A 25,019-nucleotide genomic window follows, 5' to 3' on the forward strand; every position below is an offset into this window, starting at 1 on the left:
TAGTCTAGCCTTAGAAATCTATTCATATGGTGATTGCTACACAGCCTCCCTCAGCAGTTAAGTGTTTTTAGAATTTTAATATTTATTAAATCCAAGCCTCATCAACTTATTTCCAAAGCCCAGATAATGGCAGGCAAGATTTGTTGTAATTGATTCGTCACCTGTCTGCCCCTTGCCAGGTTCTCATCTTCCATGCCAGGCACTTTTCAATGTCAAATGACTTCCTTTCTCTCCTAATTGCCAGACTTTCTTCTACTTAGTATTACATCACCTCTACCCTCCTCTCCTCCCATTTGTGCCTCACCTCTCCCTTCCTGGGTGCTTGACTCTCAGTCTCCTTTAGATCCAATTCTTGGAAGAAGCACTTCTGATTCTAGCTGCTGGATTTTGCAACTTTTCCATTACCTGCCTTACTTTTTCTGAACAGTAATGCTTTAGGCATAGGATTAAAATATCTAATTGTGTGTCACTGCAGCTGGCGAAGGGAAATTAATGCCCATTTAGTAATGTTACATTCCTGAAAATTAATCTAGCTTTAAAATTTTTTACCCAGAAGGTGCCTGCGTGGCTCAGTTGGTTAAGCATCTGCCTTGGGCTCAGGTCATGATTCCAGGGTCCTGGGATCGAGCTCCGCATGGAAGCATCTGGCTCCCTGCTCAGCAGGGAGTCTGCTTCTCCCTCTCCCTCTGCCCCTCTCCTTGCTTGTGTGTTCTCTCTCTCACTCTCCCTCTCTCTCAAATAAATAAATAAATAAATAAAATCTTTAAAAAATAAGATAAAAATTTTTACCCAGTGATACTCACATTACAAATTTAGCCATTTTTACACCATTTTCACCTGTGTATTTCTCTCTCCATCATGCACTTGTGTCCTGATCACCCCACTTCTCACCCCTTTCTCTGCTTCATCTCTCTTCTCCAGCTGAAGAGATAGGTGTATAGGAGAGGTATATTTGTAGGTCACAGAATGGAAGTTCAAGAGGGTACAATGGAATGATTGAGGAGCAAGGCAAGAAGGGAGGAGTTGAGGAGATGTACAGAAGAGGTAGAAGGGAGATTCAGAAAGGTAAGGTGATTCCAGTGAATGGGATTCACCCTGAGAGTCCCATGGAGGAAGCAGCGTTTACCCTGATCCCTATTCTCCTCAGGGCAGTGCTTTTTTTTTTTTTTTATCCTACCCTAGAACCTCAGGTGAATTTCTCACTTCAAGTGTCTGGAAGGAGTGACTGAACCAGAGTCATCTGTCTTTCTCGCAGATAAAGGTGTCAGGTCTGTCACTTCTGAAGAGAAGGTCTTAGGAGAAGAGCTTGGCTCCTCTGGTTTCTAGCCTGCCCTAATCTTGCGGCATCATCTTGGCCGTATCTGGGAAGTGGGAGATAAGAGTACTGTTTCTTATCTATAAAACACTGGCTCTCAGGCTATAGATCTAATTTAGATTATAATCTCCTAGAATCATGTTTAGCAATGTTACATAGGAAAAAGCATAAACCATGGTATCAGATAGACTTGGTTCAATTTTCAGCTCTGCCACTCACCAGCCATATGACTTTGAGCAAAATAGTCTCCCTATGCCTCAGTTTTCTCATGAGGATTAAAGTACCTACATCATAGGTTATAGAAGGAATTAAATGAGATGATGTATGAAAGCTTCACAACACCATGAGGGCTGACTGAGAGTGTGCCAATTTGTTCCGCATTTGTAGTCCAATGGCTGGCACAGAGTATGCCCTCAATAAATATTTGTCACAACTGAATGAGTGAGTAGGCACATAACAAACTGCAACTGGATACCCCTTTGTCCAGGCTGATTCTGGTTGATGATAATGATACTCTGCTCTGACGCAGTCTAAAGAAAATCACTACAGGGGTTCCTGGGTGGCTCAGTCGGTTATGTGCCTGCCTTCGGCCCAGGTCATGATTCCAGGGTCCTGGGATTGAGCTCCACGTCAGGCTCCCTGCTGAGTGGGGAGCCTGCTTCTCCCTCTCCCTCTACCTGCTGCTCCCCCTGTTTGTACTCTCTCTCTCTAATAAAAATTTTTTTTTTAAAAATCTTTTTAAAAAATCGCTACAGCAAATCCAGGGAGAGTGGCACACTAGTCTAATGTACCTGGGGGATTGCATCATGTCCCATGAGCTAAAAGAGGCTTGTGTGAAACAAAACTTTCAATAGTATTGATTGTGCTCATTGAGGAGTTTAATATAGTGCTTCTCAAACCTTAATGTGCCTCCAAATCACCTGGGGATCTTGTTAAAAAGCAGACTCTGTCAGTGCCATCTTTCCATGTGTATAATGGTGCATATCAATGTCCTGACTGATGCTCTCAAGAATAGCAACAATGCTGAAGAGAGGCAAACACTAGGTTCTTATTAGGCCATGCTCCAAAGTCATCGTCCAGTTTCTAGCTGTGATGCTGAAGCATGGTTATGTTGGTGAATTTGAAATCACTGATGATCACAGAACTGGGAAAGTTGTCGTGAACCTTATGAGGTTAAACAAGTGTGGAGTGATCTAGAATATGATATGCAATTCAAAGATCTAGAAAAATGGCAGAATAACCTGTTTCTATCCACTTGGTTTGGTTTCATTATACTGATAGCTGGTATCATGGACCATGAAGATGCAAGATGAAAACACACAGGAGGGAAAATCCTGGGATTCTTTACCTAGGGATGTAATACATAAATGCAAATGAATGCCTCAGTGCGTGGGGCGGGCGGGGGGGGGGTGCAGAAAGCAGGTTTTGATTCAGTAGTTCCAAGTGTAGGCCGGACAAGCTCCCTGGTGATACTGAGACACCTGGCTTCAGGGCCTCATTTTGAGCAGCAGGGGTCTAACACAGAGGTCAACAAACTTTTTCTGTGAAGGGCCGGATAGTAAATATGGTAGCTTATGAAATGTATGTTCTCTGCTGCTACTACTCCACTCTGCCAGTGTAGCACAAGATCAGCCGTAGACAACAGAAACAAATGGCTGTGGTTGTGTTCCAATAAAACTGTATTTACAAAAACCAGGGGCAGCCTGGATTTGGCCTATGGGCTGTAGTTTGTCTATGGCTGGTCTAATATAGTTAAAATCAGTATATCATTCTTATAATGAACATCAGTGAGCTTGTCTCCTGAGCTCCCAATAATTCCCCCATGCATGATAACTTGCCCTTACTACAGATCCACCCTCCCCCTATCCACAATCTATATGATTTCAGGAGAAGAGCACCCACTGCCAGGTTCCCACAACAGGACTCTGACTCCAGACTCCAGCTGACTGGTTGAGAGTAGGTAGTGGCACAACTCTAAGAGGCATGATTCACATCCTAGTCTAGAAAATGTGCTCCACAGATGCCTTTTGCCTAGAAAACAAAGTGAATGGCAACCTCTAGAGTTGTGGAACTTAGCTGAACTGCGCACCTGACTGAAGTGGGCTACTTATAGTCTTTCCTCAAGATTCTGGAATTGAGTCTAGGAGATTCTGTTCTCTGAAAGGGAGGGTATGTAAGTGGAGATGGAGTCCCTTTTTTAACCCTGTTGATTGTGATGCAGAGAAAGTTAGTAGTGAAAAGGAATGAAGCAGATATTCAGAGAGAAACAATAGTGAGAACTGGTGAGAGGGTTTCCCAGGTTCTCTATAGCACTGCAGTCCTTGGCTCCAGGCCATTTCTGAGGTCCGGATGCATCCTTGCCCTTGCATTCTATGAAAGGACCTGTATCCTTATATAAATTCATTTTTCTTTTGCTTAAATCCAATAGAATTCTGTTACATGGAAACAGCAGTCCTAATAGCATTAGCAAACAAAAGAGTACTTCAATAGAAATCAAGTTTGGTAGGATTTTTTTTAAACCAATATACAGATTATTTCAGGAGCACATATTTTTGTTTGAAACTGGATCTCCCTGACAATAAAGTATGTGGAATTTCATAAATATTAAAGTACATCTATATTCTAATAATAATTGGGGGAATGCCTGGGTGGCTCAGTTGGTTAAGCATCCAACTGTTGATTTCGACCCAGGTCATGATCACAGGTCATGAAATTGAGCACTGTGTTGGGCTCAGCACTGAGTGAGAAGCCTGCTTGAGATTCTCTCACTCCCTCTGCCCCTACCCCCTACCCCCACCCTGCTCACATGTGTTCTCTCTCTATAAAAAAAAAAAGTTAAAAAAATAATTTTGTCAGTTGTAGAGTAATTCTCAGTCCCTTGCTCTTCAGTTAAAGTCCAGTGGCAGAGGGGCGCCTGGGTGGCTCAGTCGTTAAACGACTGCCTTCAGCTCAGGTCATGATCCCAGGGTCCTGGGATCAAGCCCCGCATCGGGCTCCCTGCTCAGCGGGAAGCCTGCTTCTCCCTCACCCACTCCCCCTACTTGTGTTCCCTCTCTCACTGTGTGTCTCTCTCTCTCTCTGTCAATTAAATAAATAAATAAAATCTTTAAAAATAAATAAATAAATAAATAAAGTTCAGTGGCAGAGGAAAAAAAGAAACAACTCCTTGGGGCAGGAAGGGTTTATTGCAAGGTATCAAATGGCTTACAATATTGTTAGATGGGCTGAAGAAACTGAGTCTAGGTGATCTTCCAGGAACAATTTCTAAGCCACACGGCAGAACTGAGCTATGAAGGACCTGGTTGCTGCTCCTGCCAAGAACAAGAGGCTACCTGCTGAATCAGGGAGTCACCAGTAGTAGCCACAGCTCTAGAATCATGCCACCTTTTCCACATCAGGAAGCTACCTGCCAAATGAAGGAGCCATCACCTCTGCTTACAGGTCTAGACCAAACTGCTTCCCTTTAAACCATCAGGACCAGCAAGATAGATGCCTCAACTTTCCCTTTCTTTCCCCTCTTAACTCAGTTCATTTTCAGGTCCCAGGTGCATACATTTGATTGAAGGAACCCAAATCTCATTCAAAACCCTAGCAGCAAAAGACTCTGGAAAATGTTGTTTTAAGCTTTTCAGTTTTCAGCATTCCAGGAAGACACACTATAATAAGACTAGAACAGATGTTGAATAAGCCAGTCCACAGAATCAGCCACACCCCTAATTGACCACACAGTTGTAAAACAAAAATTATATTTTTGTGAAGAAAATTTAAATATGAGCAAACAAACAATAACACAGTAGCTCATTGCATTTGTCTGGCTGATGTTAGCATAATTCAGACTTTCCCTATTTTCACCAGATAGTGTTAGTTATGCATTTATTTCTACTTAGGCATCTGGAAAAGCTTTTAACATCTGAATGATTATGATGAGTAAAGAGATTTATTCATTCATTCATTTATGCAACAAATATGTTTTGAATGCCTGCTAACTGCCAGGCATTGCTTCTGTGCTGCAGCTACAACAGGGACAAAGGATGTTACATCTTACCAGGTCAAGATTCCCTGTGAAAATTTCCTCCATCCTCTGTGAGGCTGAAAGGATTCAGGAGGTTCTGTTGACAGAGGCAAAGACAAAGCAATTGCATTGGTGGATGATCCTTCAATATTTGGCCTTTTAAATCCAATAGGTGCAAACCTTTGGTCAAAGATGCAATGTAGGCCAACTTTATTGACTTAAAAATTGGGTAAAAATCTAGAAATTTAAGATTTATTAAAAAAACTTCTCTTGACCAAAATTTCACCATTATTTGATGATCCTTAATAATTTTGTCTTGTCTGCTTTACTTTTATGCAAACTAATCTTTGGTAATATGTTGTGGAAGAGCAAATATAATTAATCTTTACTTGTACTAACATCACTCAGTTAAACATCATCTTTCAGGGTTCAAATATTTATGCTGGCTTGTTTGTATTTTTTACTCCCCCTCATCCATATGAAAATTCATCCATTTTCATATGGATGAAAAACTCTATAAAGTCAAATACAGAGAAAAGTCAAAACAAAGTTTCAGACACCTGTTAGAATCATGACTGATAAAATTACTGATTGGTGCCAAATTAAAAAAAAAAGGAAACAAAGAAGTGCTCATGAATTTGCTGATTCATTCACTAAATAAGTATTTATCGAAACCTATCATATTAGTTATCTATTGCTGCATAATAAATTGCCCCAGAACTCAGAGGCTTAAAACAACAATAATCATTCATTATCACACAGGAAACAACTTAATGGGGTGGTTCTGGCTTAGATTCTCTCATGAGGTTATAGTCAGATGTCAGCCAAAGCTGCAGGTATCTGAAGGCTTGACCAGGGCTGGAGGATCCACTTTCAACATGCCTTCCTCCCCTGGCTGGCAAGCTGATGCGGGCTGTTAGTGGGAGGCCTCTGGTCTTCTCCATGTGGGCCTTACCACAAAGTTTCTTGAGTGACCTCACAGCAGGGCTTGGCTTCCCCTGAACAAGTGATCCAAGAGTAAGAAAGCACCAAGAAGAAGCTGTATTCTTTCTATAACCTCAGAAAGTCTGGTACCATCACTTCTACCACATTCTATTAGAAACAACTTACAAGGTCTGGCCTCCATTCAAAAGGAGAATTAGGCTTCCATCTTGGAGAGTGTGAAAGCATTTCTGGACATATTTTAAAACCACTGTACCAATTTTGTACAAGTACTGGAATAAATGCTCAGAGACCATGTGTAAGGCCTCATGGAACTTACAGACAAGAGGAGGAAAGAGGCTTTAATTAATTTGTAAGCACATAAATAAATGTAAAATTACAACTGTGATATAAACTCTGTGAAGGAAAGGCACACAGTGTGATGAGAGAGATTAATGGGGACCTGGAGTATACCTGAAGAGTGATGTTTTAGTCAAAATCTGATGAATAAATAAGAGCATTCCAAGCAGAGAGAAGAAGATCATGTGCCCCTGTGACAAGGAAGAACATGGCAGGTAGAGGATCTGAAAGGTGCCTGCTGGGTCTGTAGCAAAGAGTGCATCAAGTGAGAGGAAGCTGGAGAGAGAGGCAGGGACCTACCACAAGTTGAGGTCTGGTTCCAAGTGGCTGTTCCACATGAACCTGAGGGCAGATGCCTTGGCCCACCCAACCCCCCTCTGCCTACTACTTCTAGGCCAGATGCACGTGAAGCTGCAGAGCCACAGTACCATATTGTTGCCAAATCATCACGAGAAGCCTCCCAGCCATGCTTGGCCAGGGTGTACTTCTTTCAACCAAGAAACTCTCAGGCTGTTCGGCTCATGTTGTGATCGGACTCTGGGATCGAGCACCACCCGCCCTCATGAAGGTCTCCAGACTCAGTGGAGAGTCTGCTTCTCCCTCTCCCTCTGCCCCTCACTCACACTCTGCCCCAACCCACCTCGAGTGCGTGTTCTCTCTCAAATAAACAAATAAAATGTTAAAAAAAAAAAAAAGAACTCCACCTTAACGTTATTTGCCCTTATAGAAAGAATTCAGGGATTTGGGGCACCTGGGTGGCTCAGTCATTAAGCATCTGCCTTTGGCTCAGGTCATGGTCCTGGGGTCCTGGGATCGAGCTCCCCCTGCTTGTGTTCCCTCTCTCACTGTGTCTCTCTCTGTCAAATAAATAAATAAAATCTTTAAAAAAAAAGAATTCAGGGATTTTAATATTTATAAATAATATATCACACATGCTTTTCATGGGAGATCTGAGAGTTGAATATAGCTTAGAAGGAAAGGAAAAGGAGAGCTAAGTTGAGAGTAGAGAAATACTGTTTCATCTCTGTTGCATACATTACTACTCTGTTTTAGCTTCCATTTCTTGTCACTTTATTCTCTTGTAGTATTTCGTTATTTCATACATGGTAAACATGGACAGCAGAATTTTTTACAAACTGATTTCTTAAAAGTAAAATGATAGAACCATTTTAGAGGGAAAAAAAAAAGAAAGAAAGAAACTCTCAGGCTGAATCTTATCCAAAGGGGTCACCTTAACTTTCTAACTCTCCTTCCCACCTGTTTTCTACATCCTTTCAACTGACTCAGCCCTCCTTCCTTGCCTGGCTCCCCAGTCATTCCTTTGTATCTTCTTGAACTTCCATTCTGAAACCTACAAACCCCCTTAGATAGCTACATCTCCAAGCTTTTCTTGGACTAGAACCTCCACCTTCTACCTAAACTGAAGCTTATTGGTCCCTTGCGAACACCACATCCTCCAAAGCTTTTTCTCCAACCTACTGTCTACTGAAGTTTAGAAAGTGAGATCAGTGTTCTTCTCACCACTACACAGTTTCCAGACCTTTACTATCTTTCCCTCTTGTTGTTGTTTTTTTTAAGATGTTATTTATTTGAGAGAGAGAGAGAGCTAGAGAGAGCATGAATGGTGGGGAGGGGCAGGGAGAGAGGGAGAAGCAGACTCCCCACTGAGCAGGAAGCCAGTAGATCCTGGGACCATGACCTGAGCTGAAGTCAGACACCCAACTGACTGAGTCACCCAGGTGCCCCAATCTTTCCCTCTTGTAAAAGGAAAATTATTGTGCTTTTGAGGTTTCACCCTATCCAACTATACCACCTCCTTTCCTGCCCACAAAACTATCATTTTTCAGCCTCTTGCTCATGACCTGTCATTCTCTGAAGACTTTGGCTTGTGACTCAAAGCTTCCGCTCCTTTACAACTCCTATCACCCTTCTGGGTTGTACCAGTACCCACACAGTGAAGCCATCCACTATCCTGGGCTCTCAGTTTCCTTGACTTCCCCACAGTCAGTGACAATTTTCTTCATTCCATCTCAGCCTCCCATGTTCATGGTCACACATAGAACTTGTCATCATTGGAATCTAACTACCTCCTAAATAATTTGTTCAAACATCTTCTTGAGAAGGCAAACATCACAATGGCCTCTCATTCTAGCTCATTTATTTAAGAATCTCCATGGAAGCCATTTTGGCTTTATTTGGACTTCCAGCTAATTAGTTTTGCCCATTCTGTCCATCCTCCTATGTTCCCTTATTGCCTTAAAGATGATCCATCTTTGTGATCATTCTCTTGCAAATATCCTCGACCTCTCTGCCCCTTTTTCTGGCTACAAAATAATATATCCTCGTGGGCTCTGGGACATGGTATCTTCTTCTTTTGCCTTCTCAGAAAGCTCACTCTTGCCATTATCCCCATCCCTTACTCCCACCTCATCTTTCCTCACCCCCACTCCATCTCTTTAACTTCTCCCTCTATGGCAGAGACTGCCAGCTCTCCACCAAACCCATTTCCTCTTCTTCCTGAACACACAATTAGACTAAATTTCCCAGCCTCCCTGGCACTTAGGTATGGAGTGTGGCTCCACGTGACTGATGTTATCCGTGCCAATGTTATCTGCACTGAAGAGGTATGTGCTACTTCTAGGCCAGAAGCATAAAAACGTCCCACAAATATCATCCGTGTTCTTCCCCTTTCATTGCTTGATGCAGACAAGCTTGGAATCATAGAAGACTTGTTGAAGATGTGTGAGCCACAAGAGGAGGAAGTCTAGGTCCTGAAACACCATTTGAAGGAGACCCAACTGCTTTAGATTTTTAAGTTATCAAGACATAAACTTCTATCATGTTTGAGTCATTATGAATAACTGGGATGGTTTATATAGCAGCTACTTTATCTTAACTAATACATATTTTACTGGATTATTTCCAATAAACACTCAAACATGAGCTCAGCACTCAAACATGAGCTAGAATCTTCCAACATAGAATAGGAAATCCCTCCCTTGATCTAATACCTTCTTACAGCTACTACCCCCACTGCTTCCTCAAAATTTTTCTCACCAAGGTCACAAATAACCTCCACATTGCCAAGTCCAATGGACACTTTTCAGTGGCCATCTTATTAGATCTTTCAGCAGCATCTGACTCAGCTGATCATTCTCTCCTTGAAACACTTTTTCCTACTCTCTGTGGCAACACACTCTTCTGGTTTGATCTCCTACTAACACATCTACTCCTCTTTCTTCTTTGCTGGCTCATTTTCCTTGACCTGGACTCCACATATTTTTATCGCACTTCTCATCTCACTCAAGATGAGTGAGATGAGAAAAACACTCGAATGTTTTTCCCTACACAATCCCATTTATACTCATACCTTTAATAACTAGCTATGTATCAATAAGTCGAAGTTTTGTCTCCAACCTCAACCTCTCTTCTGAGCTCTGAATACTCTGTCTTTCTCATTACATGACACTGAAAACAGAACCAAGCATCCAGGCCCAGAGACACGAGAGTGAATGTTGGTGTGTCCAAATCAAACAGGACGAATAGATTGGATTAGGAGTGGAGAGGATGAAGAATCTGGAGAACACATTTTCATAGACCCTAGAGTACACAGCCTGAATGGATCACTCCAAAGGACTAATGAAACAGAGACACAGTAACAGGTATTTTATTGCATCCTTTGCCTATAATGCCCTTCCTCTAAATCAAAGAATTGATTCAGGCTGCGGGTCAGACTTGCAAATTTCCAAGAAATATTTAAATAATAGAGAATGAATTTTTTAACTAGACATTTGGGGAGATTTTTAAACATTTGAAATTCTTTTTTGTTGAGTTAGGAACATAAACTTGTATTGTGTATAATTTTATTTTTTCAAGGTTACTGTATTTTGTATATTATGTTTCAAAATATCTTAAATTCAGGATGTAAATTACAAAATCACCAATTTAAATTTTTTATATTTTTTAATTATTTTAAAATATTAAAAAATGGAGCCAATAAGCTGCAGAACCTTAAGAACCAAGTATTGTTTGCCAGTTAGTAAAAGCAGGCAAAACTCACAAATAAAAGGGGTACCTGGGTTGTTCAGTTGGTTAAGCGTCTGCCTTTGGCTCAGGTCATGATCCTGGGGTCCTGGGATTGAGCCCCAAATTGGACTCCCTGCTCAGTGGGGAGTCTGCTTCTCCCTCTCCCTCCACTCCTCCCCTGCTCATGCTCAATCTCTCTCTCTCTCTTTCTCTCTTAAATAAATAAATGAAATCTTTTAAAAAAAACCCTCATAAATAAAAGATGATGTCAACTCAGCAAAATAGATGTAATTCAACTATCACATTGAGTCCCCTGGTCTACTGGAGTTACTCTTTAATATCCGAATACAAATTACTCAAGCCACTGTCCCACAGAATGGAGAAGTTTGTCCCCTCCCAATGTTTTGTATATACTTTAGGAAGGACTCATGTTTTCCTTCTCACTGATTCTCCTGTTCTCCAACTCACAAAGACTTCCTTTGCCCAAGGCTCTTCCTAGGACCTAACCTTCCCATCTTTTCACTTCTTCTCCTCACTGTTCTACTCTCTCCAAGCTGCCCAGGCCTATTCCCCCAGCTGCCCCAAAACTCCAAATTCCTATCACTTCTTGCTTTTTTTGGCAGATCAGTTTTGCTCTCTCCAGTCCTCCTCTTCTCCAGGCATTTCTGGGCCCTCCCAAATCTCACACATTGTTTTCCTCAACAAAAAGAACCACCTACTTGTGCCATGAATGCTATTCCTCTCCTGAAAGTGAAAATGAGCCATGATTTTTTTATTTGAAGAGCAATTTTTCCCAGTAGACAGAGAATATCATTCCTTTAACATCAACATCTGCCTCTCCTGTGTACCTCAGCATATACTGTTCTCTCTGCCCCCGGAACAACCCCCCACACTCTCCCCTAATCCTCCTCATGGCCCATACATCCTATACAGCTTCAAATCTCACTCAGGCATCACTATATCCTGCACCTGGTATGTGATTGCTGACTGAATAAATACATTAATTATGTCTCCTCAACTCTCATATACAAATGGCATTCATTTCTAGAAAAGATCTTCAGGAAAAATAGACCAAAATTTACTCAGATTTAATCTAATGGGTCTTAAATTCTAAGCTACCATTGCCACCAGTTTCCAGCTACCATTGCCAGCAGGTTTTTCTGCTTTGTCTCTAAAATTTTTATTGGTTGCTCTGAGTTGAAGGTCACCCAAGACTGGAACATGCTTTTTTTTTTTCCTTCCTCCTTCCTCACATTCATTTACTCCTTTAATTGATGTATTTCCAGTCAGAAACCCAGCTGCTTCCCTGTGGTCTGTGCAACTTATTTTTTTTAAGACCTTTCTGGCATATTGTCATTCGGTCAACATTTGTAGGTTTGCATTTCTGCTTCTGCAAGTGGAATAGCTGCAACAGGGGCTATTGGCTAACACAATGCTTTCAGTTTTTTAAACATTCTTCTCTAGATTGTTTAGAAAAGGGCTGCTTTTACAATGTAAGTAAGAAGCAAATTAGAGAAAGGAATGCACATATTCATTCAGATTCCATCTTAAGGTGGGGAAAAAATAATACAATATGGCAGTGATATAGCAAAGCAAATGTTTCATCAGCCTCAGTCTTCTGCAAAATGTCATATCAATAACCTGTAATGTATTGGGTGTTCTCTTGTTCCCCTTTCAATACATTATAAATGGGAAAGATGCCTATTTTCAATATGTTTATTATTTCTTGTTCCTGAAAACATTTTATCTATTTGTACCACAAGACACAGAGATTCTTGCCTTTTTTTCTTACACAGATTTTACTACCTAGTCATAATCTGACTCTAAAAGAGGCTTATTCAAACTTGACTGTTGAGCAAACAGTAGAGTAATACAAGGTAGTGATTACTACATGGGCTTTGGAATCAACAAATGCCTCTACATACTGGCTGTGTGATTTTGGATGAGTCATTTTAATTCTATGAACTCTAGGATGCTATATTATAAAATGGAGGGACAGCATATTGACTACTTCAATTAATAACTGTAAGAATCAAATGAGATTGGATTTGTGACATAGCAAACATAGAGCCTGAAACACAGCAAGTGCTTAAACAGGAGTTACTACTACTACTGTTGTTATTGTTGTTGTTGAGCCCTGTCATGAAATTTAATAACTGTATGATATTTTTTCCAGTTTTATTGAGAAATAATTGACATACATCACTGTGTAAGTTTAGGGCATACAGCATGATGGTTGATTTATGTATATTGTGAAATGATTACTACAGTAGGTTCAGCTAACATTCTTCTCATATTATTGTGGTGCTTTTATTTTTTTTTAATTTTTACAAAGATTTTATTTATTCATTTGACAAAGAGAGATAGTGAGAGAGAGAGCACAAGCAGGGGGAGCAGCAGGGAGAGGGAGAGGGAGAAGCAGGCTCCCCGCTGAGCAGGAAGCCCAATGCGAGACTCAATCCCACGACCTTGAGATCACGACCTGAGCCGAAGGCAGACGCCCAACCGACTGAGCCACCCAGGTGCCCCTATTGTGGTGCTTTTAGAATCTGAAAAATTCTCCTGTTCCCCTTAAGGTTCCTTGTCAGTTTTGATCAGTGGTGTCCCAGGAAAATGGATAAGCAGTAAATATCCTATTTCATACATGATTTGTTCATAAAATCTTGTATGAAAGTCAAATGTATGAAAATTTAACTTTATTTATCAAGGAAGGGAAAGAGATCTATTCTCAATAAGCAAATATATATGTAGATATATATATTTATATGTATATACAAATATACATATATATGTATAAATATATATAATCTCTAATTATATATGATTATATATTTCCAGCATTTTAAAACTATTCTTTAATTTTTTTCCCTTTAAAATCAACACAAAATGAACTGAGTCAACACTAATGGGCATCCAAATAAGAATAAAGTCAGCACTTTCAGGTTAACCAAATGGAGGCCATTTTATCTCAACTGCAATATGTTTATAAGACATATACATTTGACCACCGCTATCAGCAATTTCACCTTTCCATTTTCCATTTACTTATGTAAAAGATCAGTAAAATGCACAAAAAATTCACAGTTGGACTAATAACGCTGTACCCACAAGATGGCAAAATCAAACTGTTGCTTGATACATGTAATAGAGCAAAAATGTTCACTTATCAGCAGATGTGCAAACATTCAAAATGTTTTATTTAGAGATATCAGTGTAATATACAAAAGTACAGGATACAAGTAGCTCAAGAACTACCCCTCTGCTCTTTTGACAATTTTTCTAAAGTTAATGCCACTAATACTTTTTGCAACAATTATTCACCTGAGGATGTTAATGGGCAACTATTTGGGGGGGGGCAACTCTTTTTTTTAAATTTTATTTTATTATGTTAGTCACCATACAGTACAACATTAGTATTTGATGTAGCATTCCATGATTCATTGTTTGCGTATAGCATGGTGATGGGTATTAATGGGCAATTCTTTTTAATGATGGTGGTGTAAGGGAGCAGAGGTGTAAGGGAGCAGAGAAGACTACTGGGCAGAAAATGCTAGGAAGAACAAGAACATCATGTTCATAGCCATGAAGGATTTTTGATGTTTGCAGACAGCACTAATACATGAGGTATATAACCATTCAAATATAAATTGGAAATACATATTTCATGTGCCAGTATTTGCAAATGCCTTGTTTTGATTGGGTTTTTTTTTTCTTTCTCAGAAAAACTTTCAGTTTGGAAATGTTTTTATACCAGAATTTCCCTAAACCTCACCAACCTGTAGGTACAAATGAAGTCACATTAACAGATATAACCCAAATTGTCCTGGCTCAGGCCCACATACAAGTCCATGGGCAGCTAGACTGACAGATGACCTGGAAGACTGGGTTACTTAGGAACTTGCTGGTTTATTAAACGGTTACAATGGGAACAAAAGGGCAGCAGAAAACAGAATAAGATGGCATAAGCACGGGTATTGCCTCCTGAGGGGGGAAGGGGAAGTTTAAGCTTACGGGTATGTTGGAACAACGCAGAAAGACAATTTCCTGCAGCTAGTCTTTTGTGACACCCAGATCCTGATGGTTCAGAAAACCCAAATTTAACAAAGGTTAAGCCTAACCAATTGCAACAAGGCACCACAAGCTCTTCCCCCAGTATGTGCCATCTCCTCTTCTCCCTATTCACCCAACTCTCCCCAGTAATACCAAGTTACATATTAAGGAACATAATAAGGAAAATACCAAGTCATAAACTCAAACCATAAGCAGCATCAACTTTAAACCCAACCCAGAAACAACCTACAACAGTTTAGTGCCCATCACTGGCTGGGAGACTTCCCACACTGAAGCTTCTGGCACAGAAAATGATGTCCCAACAATAAGCACTTCTAGCCTTGAGGGAGTCTCAAATATGCTCAAGTCCTCACCACTGCTCCACAAGGCATCATGACTAGAGCTAAGACACAGAGGAACTAGAACCCTCCTATGCAGAAGCATTTTTCACTTGAGAATAATACCTCCAAACTATCAAAGCTAAAAGTCAACAACATGGGAAGCAAAAATGCTGTGAGTGGGTTATTGGGTATAAGAGTGAAATGAGCCATTCTACTTGCATACATTGATTGCTAAGACCCATGTATTCTGGCTATGGGGGAGAAAGTACCATATAATTATCTGATTCAGAATATATACTACATCCTGTAAGACAGAACCCCATTGTTTCAGAGTGTTGTCTCCCAACTTATATCAAAACTGAAATTTTAGTAACCCATTCTACCTTTTTTTAAGATTGTATTTATTTGACAGAGAGATAGAGAGCACAAGTAGGCAGAGTGGCAGGCAGAGGAAGAGGGAGAAGCAGGCTCTCTGCTAAGCAGGAAACCCAATGCGGGGCTCGCTCCCAGGACTCTGGGATCATGACCTGAGCCAAAGGCAGGCGCCCAACCAACTGAGCCACCCAGGCACCCCTCCATTCTACCTTTTTATTAGGCTATCTACTTCTAGGAGTATATAGTAAGACCAGTTAATTCCTTGGGCATGAGTCCACTGCTCGTGGACAGAATACCATGACAGTGGATAAAGCATTCTTGAGAAAGTTTACAGATGGTGGAGCTGACAGAACATTACAGGTAGTGTTGGAAAATCCATACCATATGTTTATTCCCCTGAGGATGAATTGATGACCTCTCCATGATGGAAGAGATATCATGTATTCAGCCTGCTGTCAGGTGGCTGGCTTTTCCCCCTACGGAATGCTACCATATTGGGGACTCAGGGTTGACATCATGTTAGCAGATTAGGTACTCAAAAGTAGCAACAGTCAAGTCAGCTTCCTTACAGGGAAGTCCATGTTTTTGAGCCCATGAAGGAATTTCATCTCTACCATCATAGCCACGTTATCCATGAATTCATTAAACAAGCACTGGAGTAAATGATTAAAGGTCATAGATTTGCTCCAAAATCCTAGAGGTCTATACTGTGATTCTCCTATTGGTGCTTACCTAATGTTTTATTCACCATCCTTATTTGCTGGAGATCCTCAAATATCATTGGATCTGCTGGATTATAAGGACCAAATAGAAGAGCATCTTATTCTATGGCCTGGACATGGTTGCAGAACCTTTTCTTGCTCTGTTCCCCATTTTAAAATGGCAGCCTTATGGGTGACTCCTTAGATGATTCCAGTTCAAAATATGGTATATGTTACCTCCAAAATCAAAAAAGGCCTACCAATCATTGTGATTTGTCATGGTAGGATATGCGTCAACTTTTCTGCCACCTTGGAAAGGATATCTCAACATGCTTCAGTCTACTGGATTCCCAGAAACTTCATGGAGGTGGCAGGCCATATGGTTTTTCCTCACACTTCATCTTTATATATATCTTATAAGGCTTCCAAATTAACTGCTAGTTTCCAATCATCAGATCCAATCAGCATAATATCAACAATGTAATGGACAAGTGTGATATTTTATGGAATATCAAGACAATCAAGATCTCTGCTGACTAAAATATGGCAGGGGTTGAGAGTTGACATAGCACTGAGACAGACAGTAAATGTGTACTGTTGACATTGCTGAGTAAAAGTAAACCACTTAGGGACACCTAGCTGGCTTAGTCAGTGGAGCATGTGACTCTTGATCTCAAGGTCGTGAGTTCAAGCCCCACGTTGAATGTAGAGATTACTTAAAAATAAAACCTTAAAAAAAAAAAGTAAACCACTTATGGTTGTTCTTACAACTTGGTATGGAGAAGAAAGCATTAGTCACATAACAAGTGCTAGGGGCTCTTGAATTGTTCCAGTAAAGAAACTCTTTTATAATAGGAGCTGCAATTGAAGTCACACCCTAATTAAGTTTATTAAAATCTACATTCTCCAATATCTATTCTACTTTTGCCCAGGCCAAACAAGTGAATTAAATAGGGATATGCTAGATATCACAATTCTTGCATGTTTCAAGTATTTGATGTTGCACTAATCTCTGCATTTCCCCCCCAGAAATGCACCATTGCTTCTGGTTTACTATCTTGGTAGGAAGCAGTTCCAGGGCCTTGCACTTAGCTATTTCTACTATAATGACCTTGTCCCATGGGTTAGAGAGCCAATGTAGTAATTTTGCCTCTGGCCAAGTATGTCTGTTACAATTATTCCTTCAGGAATTAGAGAAGTAACTACAGGGTAGACCCATTGACCAACTGGTCCTATACTTTAGTGGGCTACAATGGCATTTTGGGCTCCCAGGAATTAACACCAATTCAAAGGCATTGTCTAATCACCTGCCAAAGTTCTGAGTATTTCCTTTTCTCCTGTGCTGTCACTCTAGTAAATGACATCAGGTTATCTTTAGAAAAGGCTCAAGAGGAAGATTTATATTATATGCTTGTGACAATTCTGTATGGTTCTTCTGCAAAGGGACCCAGCTTTCCCTTCAATCAAGAGGCAAACAAAAACCTACTTTCTGTCTCTATGGATTTGCCTAATCTGGAAATTTCATATAAATGAAATCATATAATGTAATCTTTATGTCTGGCTTTTTGCAGTTAGCATAATGTTCTTAAGTTTCATCCAAGTTGTAGCATGTATCAGTACTTCATTTTTAACTTTTATTTATTTACTTTATTTTTTTAAAGATTTTATTTATTTATTTAACAGAGAGAGACATAGCAAGAGAGGGAACACAAGCAGTTGGAGACGGAGAAGCAGGCTCCCCGCTGAGCAGGGAGCCCAACGCAGAGCTCGATCCCAGGGCTCTGGGATCATGACCTGAGCTGAAGGCAGCTGCTTAACCAACTGAGCCACCCAGGCACCCCTAAGATTTATTTATTTACTTTAGAGAGAGGGGGAGAGCATGTGAGTGGGGGGAGGGGCAAAGGGAGATAATCTTCAAGCTGACTCCTCAAAAACTAATGATGTAATGTATGGTGACTAACATAACATAATAAAATGGAATTAATAAAAAAACAATTTTTTAAAACTCAAAAAAATAATAAATAAAATAAATCATTGCCTCATCTAACATCAAGATGAGTTATGTTTTCTTCTAAGAGTTTCATAGTTCTGGTTCTTACATTTAGGTCTTTGATCCATTTTGAGTTAATATTTTTATATGGTGAGTTAGGGGTCCAAATTAATTATCCTGTATATTGATACTCAATTGTTCCAGCATCATTTGTTGAAAAGACTACCTTTTCCCCACTGAATGGTCTTGGCATTCTTAACGAAAATCAATTGACCGTAGGTATATGGATTTATTTCTGGACTCTCGATTCTATCCCATTGACCTACAGGTCTATCCTTATACTAATAGTCTTTGTTTGCTTACCAATTGATCATTGTGATTAAGAGAGCTCTGGGGTCAGAAATGCTGAATTCAAATCTTGGCTCCTCTATTTACTTACTGTACAACTCTAGGCAATTAACTTCTCAGAGCCACAATTTTCACATCTATAAATGGAGATAATAAGAGGACCTATTACACAGGAAGACTATTAATAATAATTGGGATAGTGTGCATAAAGCACTTAGTATCTGGAATATAGTAAGTGCTCAATATATATTACTATCATTTTACTATACAGTATGTGTCAGTCAGGAGCAAGCAAAAAGAGCCACCATTTACCTAGAAACGTTGAAGGGAGTTATGTAATAGGTGTGGTACTTCAGCTTGCTCAGATTGAGCACCTGATACATGTAATAAACTACAAAAGATACCAAAATGAGTAAGGTATAGCCTAGGCCTCTTCCTATCTTTGTTGAAACCATCGATGGCTTAGCATTTAGTCCATAAAGTATGTTCAAAAAAGGGAGCTCAGGCTGCTACATCTAAGTGGGATGATACATGAAGATAAGTGATTCCTACAATTTCTGTATTTGGGTAGACCTACAGGGCTGACACTCAAAATGGCCTCAGGCTGCTTAACATTGGTCAGTCCAGTCATGTGATACAAGTGCAGCTCCAGTGACAAGGGAGGCATCTTAGGCTGGATTCCCTCAGAAGGTACAGCCTGGTGTTCACATGCAGGTAGTTTATTTTAAGAGGTAATCCCTTGTGGACCAAAGTCAGGAAGGAAGAGGGAAACACAAAGAAGGGAAATCTAATTCAAGAGTGCATGCCTGAGATGTGGCACTGGGTGCTCAGTTGGTTAAGTGTCTGACTCTTGATTTCGGCTCAGGTCGTGGTCTCAGGGTGGTGGGATCAAGCCTGCATCAGGCTCCACACTGGGCATGGAGCCTGCTTAAGATTCTCTCTTTCCCTCTCCCCTCTCCCTCTGCCCCTCCCCCCCTCGCTCTTGCACACTCACTCTCTCCCTAAAAAAAAAAAGCTCATGCCTGAGTTGATCACAGCTGTGGAAACGGGGGCTTGATCTTATTGGAACGTTCTGAGGAGCTGTAGAAAACCACCTCAAAAGTATCTCTGCATCGACCATAAGAGAGGAGCATTTATCCAACTCCCATATCCTTTTGGTCAAGAGTTGTCTCATGATGTGTTAAACTCTCGCACTTCCTAGGAGCACCAGTATGAATGCAGGTGGCTCTTACAGAAGCCCTGAGACAGAAGGTGAGATGTGTAGAGGAGCGGAGATGAGTTGCTGCCACCTAAAACTTGTGTGAAGCTGGTTCCCCAGCAATAATGGTGTCAAAGGAGGGCCCAGAGGATATGAGGAGGGTACAAGAGATAGCCAGTACAGTGAGTAAAGCAGCCATTGGCTGACCTTCAGCACAGGATTTATTGTTGTCTTTTCCTGGTGGCTGACATCATCTACAGGCAGGAGCAAGGAGCTGAGATAGAGTCCTACAGGAACAACACATCTCAGGTTCTTTATCTCTTACTGAGCTCCCTCCCCAAACTGGAAACAAAGTACATGCCTTTTCCTGATTACAAAGGCTGGCAATTTAAAACAGCGAAGGACAAACAGACACAAGCTCCTAGAGGAGTTGAGACAAAGTCCTGAATGTAGAAGACAGTGTGACAAGTGTCCTAGTGAGGAGTGAGTGTGCTTCAGGAATGGAGAGGAAGAAAGATTATCCACTGGGAAAAATGATGAGGATTTCAAGCAGAAGGTGGCATTTGGGACAGGCCTTGGAAGGACAGATGGACTCGGGTAGACATGTTCTTGGGCTTAAGGACTTAGCAACATCCCCGAAGGGCTCTCTGCCTGGAGGGAAAAAATAGGACCCAGGAAGACAAAAATCTAGCAGATCTTAGAGAAAATAGAGAACAATTCAAAGGAATAAAAAGAAACAAAAATCTAAAAGTGAATATTGTTGTTGTCCCTTTTAGGAATTAGATAGCTAGGAAGGTCTATTAGTTTCCTATTGCTTTTATAACAAATTACTACAAAATTAGTAGCTTCAAACAATACAAATTTGTTATGTTGTAGTTCTAGAGGTCAGAAGTTCAAAATAGGTCACACTGGGCTAAAATCAAGGTTATTGGCAGAGCTGTGTTCCTTCTGGAAGCTCTAGGAGATAATCCATCTCCTTACCTTTTCCAGCTGCCAGAGGCAGCCCTCATTTCTTGACTTATGGCTCCCTTCTACCTTCAAAGTCATCAAAAGTAGATTAAGTCTTTGCAACGATCACCCTAACTCCTGCTTCCATTGTTACAAAACCCCCTCTCTGACTCTGATTCCTCTTCTGCCTCCGCCTTCCACTCTTAAAGACCCTTCTGATTATATTAGGCCCACCTGGATAATCAGTTAGCTGATTAACAACGTTAATTCCCCTTCGCTATATAACATAACATAGTCACAGGTTCCGGAGATTAAGACACAGGTTTCTTTGAGGGGTCATTATTCTTCCAACAGAAGGGATAAGGGAATAAAAATTCTTTCCAGTCCTTTCCATGCTCTCTGAGCATCCCAGCCTCCATTGTTGAGAGAGTTTTTGGCATTTATGGGATTTATTTTGGCCAGGGCCATCTGATAGTACATCTTGCCTGCTGCAGTCTCATAGAGGGGTTGAAGGCAGTGACAGTGTGTGCCTGCATTCCTCCCTTTACCCAGAATATCCTCAGTATTCCTCACTGCCCCTCTGTAGCCTTCCCAGGTCAGGGGCTGGCCATTTCCAGGTCCTGCCCTTGAGCATCCTCCAAAGAAGGGAAAGGAGTCTCTTTCCTCAAGTTACCTTCTGTGTAAGAAAAACTGTAGATAGGGGTGGGGGGGGCAGGATCAAACTGACTCCATATCAGGGCGCCTGGGTGGCTCAGTTGGTTGGGCGTCTGCCTTTGGCTCAGGTCATGGTCCTGGAGTCCTGGATCAAGCCCCACGTTGGGCTCCCTGCTTGGTGGGGAGTCTGCTTCTCCCTCTGCCCCTCTGCTCTCTTTCTCTCTCTCTCCCTCAAATGAATAAATAAAATCTTTAAAATAATAATAAAAATAAAATAAAATTGAGAATTTTATAGTATGTGCATTACATATCAAAAAAACAATGTTACAAAAAATTCTGTAGCAAGATTATTCATCCCTTCATTAAGTAATTCATTTATTTATATATCCACTGATTCAGCATATATTTATTAAGTGCCTACTAAATGTGAGTGCCAATTCTACAGGAGGATACTCTGGAAGCCATATTTTTGATGCCATATCAGCTTAACAACTGCCTTCTTGAAGAATGACCTCTCCCACATCCGCCTACAGGGTTGAGGCCCTGGGACTCAGCACCATGTTTATCTGACTTGATTCTAACCCCTTAACCCCAGCCGACTGGACTTAAGCTGAACAAATGAGATTCTCTCTCCCCAAAAAACTGGGACTTGGTCTTGGCCCTCTTCTCTCCACACATGCCATACTATCCCTCAAAGATGGCACTCTTCCCCACATTTGCATTTCTATTACAATGACTCCCAAATCTATATTACCAAACCAGACCAGTCTCTAAAGCTCCACATGTGTCCATCCAATGGCCCCTGGGCAGCTCCACTTGGATGTCCCACAGGTACATCAAACTGTCTGATCTTTCGCTTTGCTCACATCAGAGGCTGCTTTCTATTGTCTTTTCCTGATAGGAGCGAACGTCCCAACCAAACCCTCTGGATCCTGAGGCAGGGACTTGTGTCCTGGATTTGTGCCACAGCATCTGGCACAAAAATTCACACTTGGTAAACACTGATTAGTCAGTGGGTGGAGTTAGGGCTACCTACTCAGATCAACTTTAGGTCTACTTTGGCAAAGCCTGCAGGCAGATATTGTCAGAGTTTAATTGCTTTGGTGATTGGCAGATAATATTTTAGATTTGTTTGTTTGTTTGTTTTTAGCTAAGTCAATATACTAAAAATAAAATTAACTCCTAGAGTTCCCAGTTGCTTTCAGACATGATGTGATTTATCACAATTCCCACTCCAAGGAGCAGAGGAAAGACCCAGTGCTTAAGAAAATCAGAGGTGCCAAAAGGCTAAAAGCCATAGTTATCTATGGAGTTCTGGGACTCTCTGAATGCACTGTCATTGTCTGCTCTTCCAATTAGAGACAAAAAAAGTAATTAGCATAACTGAATCTTTGCTGTATGCTAGTTACTGATATACGTCTATTTTCCTGTTATGGGCTGAATTGTATGACCCCAAAATTCCTATGTTGAAGTCCTAACCCCCAGTACCTCAGAATATGACCATGTTTGGAGATAGAGCCTTTAAAGAGAAATTAAGGTAAAAAAAAGTAGGCCCTAATCCAATATTCCTATTGTTCTGACAAGAAGAGGAGATGAGGACACAGCCACATACGGAGGAAAGACCATGTGAAGACAGCGGAGGAAGATGGCCATCAGCAAACAGAGACCTTAAAAGAAACCAACCTCTCAGAAACGTTGATCTTAGACTTCTAGACTCCAGAAGTGTGAGAAAATAAATTTCTGTTGTTTAAGCTACCTTGTCTGTGGTACAGGCCTACTTTGAATATATTGTAGATTTTGTTCCAGACTACTACAATAAAGTGAATATTCCAATAAAGAGAGTCAAGTGAGCTTTTTGATTTCCTAGGGCATATAAAGTATGTTTACACTATACTGTAGTCTATTCAGTGAGCAACAGCATTATGTCTAAAAATATATATATATACCTTATTAGAAAATGCTAACCATCATCTGAACCTTCAGTGAGTCGTAATCACTGATCACAGATCACCATAATAAATATAATAATAATGAAAAAGTTTGAAATACTGTGAGAATTATCAAAATGTGACACAGAGACACGAAGTGAGCAAATGTTGTGGGAAACATTTTTTTTTTAGAAACCGAGAACAAAAGCACTACAAGGGGGTGGGGGAGGAGCAGAGAGAGAGAATCTCAAGCCTCAAGCAGGCTCCACAGTCAGTGCTCAGTGCAGTGCCCAACACGGGCCTTGATCCCCTGACCCCAAGATCATGACCTGAGCCAAAATGAAGACTTAGAAGCTTAACCAACTGAGCCACCCAGGCACCCTGTGAGCAAATGCTATTGGAAAAACAGAGCCAATAGAGTTGCTCAACACAAGGTTGCCACAAACCTTCAATCTGTAAAAAACAGAATCTGCAAAGTACAATAAATTAAGGTAGTCTGTACAGTACTTTGTCATGGCAGACTGAGCAAACCAATACAGTTCTATTTAATCCCCCTACAAGCCCTGCAAAATAAGTTCATGAGCTTTATTTTATAGATAAGGAAACTGAGGCACAGAGAAGTGAAGTGACTTTCCTGATCCTCCAGTCCATAAGTGACAGGGTAGGGATGGAAGCCCAGGTTTGCCTGACATACAGACCCCATTGCAACCAGTGCCTGTTGTTCTACAGGCTACAGGCCATTTGTAGATTGGATAGAAATGTGGTGTGCTCCTGCTGACCTCCTCTCTCTCCCTGACCTTTGTGGGTTCTCTTGATCTCTCCCTCTCTCTGAGTACTCCAGCCCAACCAGGCATTATCAATGACTCCCGGGCACAATTAGCTCCTTGGTTTCACTGAAGTCACTTAGAAATTTTTGAGTGCCCTTGTGTAGATGCTCTTCCTCAAAACCCTCACATTTTAGGGCCCATCTTACCCCAAGATTCCCACCTAGAACTGGGTGGGAGGGGGAGTCTCCACTACTATTCCCATCTAGAAAGACAGGCAGAGGGCAGGACAATTGCCCAAGCAGAACACAGCACCGGTCTGACCTCACAGTGCTTCCCATTTATCATTCTATTTAATCCTCACAGCAAATCTATGAGTTAGGCATTATTATTATCTTCATTTTACAGATGAGAAAACAGGCATCAGGCAGTTAAGAAACTTGCCCAGTGCCCATAGGTAGACTGGGGAGTCTGTGAAGGCTTACTTGGAAAAGTATATTGAAACTGAAGGAGGAGTAAAAAATGGAAGAATAGCATGTGCAAAGATCCTATGGTAGGAGAGAGCCTTTGTGTTCGAGGGGCTAAAGGAAGAACACGTGGCTGAGCACAGACTGAGAGAGAAGAACAAAATGAGGCAGGGGCCACGCAGGGCCTTGGAAGATTTCTTAAAGGTTTGGGTCTCTGTTACAAGAGAAACAGAAGCCATCAGCATGTTTTCACCAGGGAAATAACAGAATTAGCTTTGCAGCTGGAAACGATCTTTCTGAGAACAGTGTAAATAAAAGATTACAGGGAGGGTGAGATGCAGGGAGACCATTAGGGTCCATGGCAGTAATCTAGGCAAGAGATGCTGGTAATACGGACAACAGCAGTGGAGATAGGAGTGGAAATGGAAGCAAGTAAATGCCTTTAAGAGCCATTTCAGAAGGAAAACTGACAGCATTTGGTGATAGATTGGGCATGGGGTAAGACAGGTTGAGGTTCCAAGTTTCTGACTGGTGCAACTAGCTGGGTGGTGAATAGTTCCTTCAGAGAGGGGACACTGGACAAAAAGAAGGTGTGTGCAAAATTATGTGTTCAGCCATGGG

The 25,019-nt window shown here is 41.1% G+C and overlaps 1 long non-coding RNA gene across 5 annotated transcripts in view; it reads left to right on the top strand.

The window, feature by feature from the left end:
• The window catches only part of LOC113911410, a 67,185-nt gene extending 44,120 nt beyond the window's left edge, over positions 1-23,065 (top strand). For 2 of the 5 annotated variants that reach the window (XR_003516461.2, XR_003516462.1), the window contains 2 exons: positions 10,087-10,270; positions 22,824-23,065. This is a non-coding gene — a long non-coding RNA (uncharacterized LOC113911410). The remainder of the gene's footprint in view (positions 1-10,086; positions 10,271-22,823) is intronic. The other 3 variants (XR_003516463.2, XR_003516466.2, XR_003516464.2) reach the window with 3 other exon arrangements.
• Positions 23,066-25,019: the final 1,954 nt, after the last annotated feature.

This window comes from Zalophus californianus, chromosome 4 (assembly GCF_009762305.2).
Source record: "Zalophus californianus isolate mZalCal1 chromosome 4, mZalCal1.pri.v2, whole genome shotgun sequence".
Taxonomy (NCBI): Eukaryota; Metazoa; Chordata; class Mammalia; order Carnivora; family Otariidae; genus Zalophus; species Zalophus californianus.